General features: G+C 34.4%; 1 non-coding gene across 1 annotated transcript; it reads right to left on the reverse strand.

Moving 5' to 3' along the window:
• Nucleotides 1–299: 299 nt before the first annotated feature.
• Nucleotides 300–404, reverse strand: LOC142865028 (U6 spliceosomal RNA). Its single transcript, XR_012915330.1, has one exon. It is a non-coding gene; the product is annotated as a U6 spliceosomal RNA (small nuclear RNA).
• Nucleotides 405–4,778: the final 4,374 nt, after the last annotated feature.

The following is a 4,778-nucleotide window of genomic DNA, read 5'->3' on the forward strand; positions in this document are numbered from 1 at the left end:
TTTAGAAAGGTTTTTTATTGCTGCTTCAATTTCGATACTTGATATTGGTCTATTCAGGAACTCTATTTCTTCCTGATTGAGCCTATGGAGTCTGTGTGCTTTGAAGAATTTGCCCATTTCCTCTACATTTTCAAGTTTATGTGCATAGAGGTTTTTATAGTATTCATAGATGACATTTTGTATATCCATGGTATGAGTTGTAATTTCTCCTTTTTCATTCCTTATTGACTTAGAGTTCTTTCTTTTCTGCTTCTCATTAATCTAGCAAGAGGCGTGTCAATTTTATTTTTTCAAAGAACAAAACTATGGAATGCTTCACAAATTTGCATGTTGTCCTTGCGTAGGGGCCATGCTAATCTTCTGTTTCGTTGTAATTTTAATATATGTGCTTCCAAAGCAAGCACGGAAAGTCAATTTATTGCCAGTACTGAAGTTTACTTTAGATCCAAATTATAGCTCCAAAAGTTCACAGGTTTAGAATGGAGGATAAAAATCATATTCATTTATGACCTACCAATTCTATGATGGCCTGAGTGTAATGAAGACCCTTTTATCTTCCTTTACTACCTGTCCTCCTTAGCTAAAAAAATATGTGATCTCTACCAACAGGCAAGCAAGACTTAGCCATTGTCTCTGTAATGCACAAAGCATGGTGAGAAATAGCCAGAGAGCTTTTACAAGCATTCAGTAACATTAAAAAAAATTATATATATATATTTATATATATTATATTTTATATATATAAATATATATATAAAACTGTTCAAGGAGATGGAATTTGTGACATTGTTTTAAACAGTGAGAAGCGAAATCTTACAAGTACAGCGCTGGGTGTATAGAATATAATATAAGCTGGCAGCTTATAGGGCGAGATAGAAAAGTTTTCCCCATGTATAACATATCAGGGAGCTGGTTTAGGGAGAACAGGGAGAAGATCTCATCTCAGTCCAAAACTTCAAAGCATTTGAAGAATTAGAAGCTCTGCACTTAAATTTCCATGAGCACATGGCAGACTATCTTGCTGTTCCATTGTTTGTGGATGTGTCAGCAGTAAAAAGGCCAATGTGGTTGGTGTCTGTGGGGAAAAAAAAATACTCCCATGCATGCACACACACAAAAAGAAGCTTGACCTGAAAACTCACAGAAAGGAAGCGCCCCGGGTAATGATTTAGTAAAGGATCAAAAGTAGTATTAGATAAAACTGGCATCTTCTTTTGGCCGCAGGTAGCCTGTTTGGATTCCATGAAAGAATAGCAGCAAGATGTTCAGAAAACAGGATGAGATGAAACAACTCATGGGAGAAAGCTCTCAGGGAAACGATCTATGCAATAGTGGAATTTGAGTTGGAAGCTGAATAAAATCAAATTTGCAGTGTGGAAAATAAAATCGGCAATTTGGAGAACAGTCTTAAAAAGACCCACAAGAATGTAGTTCATTTGGACAAAGAGATTTAAAACAAATATTCATTAAAAGTAATGTGAAAGATACTAAGTATGAATGATGGTTAATGGACTTAAACATCTAAAAAACTATACTTGTTTCCAAGGTGGAAATAAAAGGACATGTGAAAAAGTTAGCAAATGGCAGCAGTTTATGAAATAACATTTGATAAATGGTATCATTAAAGAAAACCTAGATGTGCTGAGGAAAGGCCTTTAATCACAGGTTGAGATGAAACAATTTATAGAGAGCCCCTCCTAAATATATAGTTGGCAAAATTTTTGAATTATTTTTGCTTTTGCTTTAACTTTTAAACTTTTCATTTAAAAAACTTTAAACCTAGGAAGTCACAAGATTAATGCAATTCATTCCTATATACCCTTGAGCAATTCTTACCTTTTATAACATTTGCTATCTGCTATGTTCTCTCTCTCCCTCTCTCTCTCCTGCTCCCCCTCTAAAAATAAGACCATTCATTCCCTCATAACGAAAGGGAAAAGATCAAATTTAGGAGATTTAACATTGATAAAATACTAAAATTTTTATTTAATTTCACCGATAGCTCTTTATAGAACTTTTTCACCCATTAAGACCTACTCTAGCATCATGCATGCCATTAAGTTGTCATGGTTCTTTATCTAGAAAAGTTTCTCATTCTTCTATTTTATGACATTGACATTTGACTAGTACAGGTCCATTGTTTTATGGAATGTTCCTTAAATGACTTTGGCTGGTGATTTCCTCATGATCAGTGTCAGGGATACACTTTTGATAGGAATAATATGTAAGTGATGCGTGTCCTTCTCAATGTATCACATCAAGCTGTCAACACTGTCAATTTTTCCCATTACTAGTAATGTTGACTTTGACCTCCTGGTGAGATCCAAAGTAGAATCTCTCGATTTCTTAATTTTAAAGTTATCAGTTTCCATTGGAGATTCATAGGTAATCTGTGCATCAATATTTGAGACTGTGTAAATACAATCTTAAAGTACTTAAAATATGTTCAATGATGTGAGCATTTATTCTTTCCTATAATAATTATATGATGGCTGCAAAAGAGTGGTTCACAATTTTCTCACTGCTTCTGTATTTGTTGTCATTCTACTGTAAGGAATGGGTTCTCCCCACTCCCATTTACTTAATTTATTTACTTATGTGTCAGTAGTTTCACAGATAACTTTTATTTAGAGATGATAATCCTTTATTCTTTTTCATGTTGATGTTCGAATGCTCCTAGGTTCACCTAGTTTTGGATACTTTCAGGATACCTCTTTGCTATTTGACTATTTACTTGCTCTTTATAAATTTTATGCATGCTCTCATGCCAAAGTTGTAATATTTTTAGTATTAACATGTTTTTAGCTTTGAGGAAATCAAATTTACCTTTTTTCTTTTATGTATTTTTTATTTCTGCATCCTAAAGCACATTTGCCTACACACAAGTCGCAAAGTTTTCTCCTACATAAAAGCTTTTTGGTTTTTGTTTTTATGTTTAAGTCAATGATACATTTCAAATTCACTTTTGCATGTAGTGTGAAGTAGGGTATAGTTCTATTGCTTTCTTAAAGAATATCAATTTTTCCAACACCATTTGTTAAGACCATTTTTTCTATTTGTTTCGTGCCTTTGTAAATAAACTCAAATAGAAATGTAGCCATATCTCAGTTGTGTATTCTATTGCTTTAATCTATTAATCCTATGCCAATAAAATAGTGATTTGATTACTGTATATTATAGTTAATCTTGAAGTTATATAGTATATGTCTTGCAACTTTGTCTTTCTCGAGATTGCTTTGGATAATCTAGTTCCTTAACATTTCCATATGAATTTTAAAATCTTGCTGAGTTTTGACAAGGAATCTACAGATCGATTTGAGGTAAAACTGACATTGTAACAATATTTAGTTTTTTAATCCATTAACATGGTATATTTCTCTATTTCTTCAAGTATTCTTAATTCTTTTCAGTAGATGACTAAACTGAACACTATACATCTTTCGTTAGACTTGCAGATGGCATCTAAAATGTCAATTTGTCTCTTTCATCCTTAGCTGATCTGCTAGCAATGTGCTTTACACAATCATGGTTCACAGTCTAGCTTGAGATGTGGGGAGAGTTAATGCACAGATGTGAGGGCTCCCCATTCCTCTCTCCTTCCCAGGACTACCTTCTGACTTCTGCGAGGGAGTGGTGGCTTCAAACTCGAACCTCCAGTTCTTCTCACCATAAACACTGCAGGTTTTCTGTTGGGGTCACACACGACTGCAATTTCCCCTCAACTAAAAACTATAAACTCCAGAAACTCACCCTGTGCTCCTTCCTTTTTCCACAGGTCGATCCCCCTCTACAATCTCACGACATTTGCTCACTCCCCAGTGTTTTCATGAAGGTGATTGTAATTTATCTAGAGTTTATGGTTAGCAGGGGTATTTGTCCTGCCCCAGCTTAGTGGGCACTTGCCTCGTGAATTTCCTTTTCAATGACGACCTTATAAACACACAGACGAGAAACATAAGCGGTTGTCTAACCACAAATGAAAACAAAGTCAGGTATCCTCAGGCTTCTCGTCTACAAAACAAATGCCAGAAAAGATGGGATTTAGCTACTGAATTTTTGGAGAATATATAATCCTAGTACTTTGCATCCAGTCACATGTTCCCTTGATGGCTGTGACATTTAAAGTGTTCTTGGACATATATGGACATTGAAATATACCTACCACTGACACACTTAGGTAAAAAATCATGAGTGTCTTCCTATCAAAGTGTAGGGCAAGAACCAGCATCACCCATGCCACTTGGAAGGTTGTTAGAATGCAGAATTTCAGGCACTACCCTAGACCTAGTTGATCAGAATTTCAGTTTTTAAAATATCTCCAAATACTTCATGTGCATTTTCAATTTGAGAAGCAACTACTCTAGCCACTCCAGGATAGGAGTACTAAATCACAGCTGTTAAATATTATGATTTATTTGCCCAATGTGGAAGACACATCAACAAAATAACCTGAGATGCAAAGATCACAAAGATATCCCTTGATGCAATATTTATAATAAAAATTGAGAAAAATGAGAACAGCATTAGGAAAAATGATATACCATTGCTGAACTTTTAGTTACAAAGTCTGAAAGAATGTGGTAAAATATTTGCCGTGTCATTCTGAACTGTAAACAGGAAACAGAGCAGTGTTTGCAATAATATCTCCATACCAGAAACAGATAATCCACAGGAAAAAAAAAATCAGATGAAAATATTGACACAGAACAGTGATATTTCTCCTCCATTTCTTCATATACATTTATACTTTCCAAATATTCATGCATTTTATAATAAGA

This window comes from Microcebus murinus, chromosome 28 (assembly GCF_040939455.1).
Source record: "Microcebus murinus isolate Inina chromosome 28, M.murinus_Inina_mat1.0, whole genome shotgun sequence".
In the NCBI taxonomy this organism is placed as follows: Eukaryota; Metazoa; Chordata; class Mammalia; order Primates; family Cheirogaleidae; genus Microcebus; species Microcebus murinus.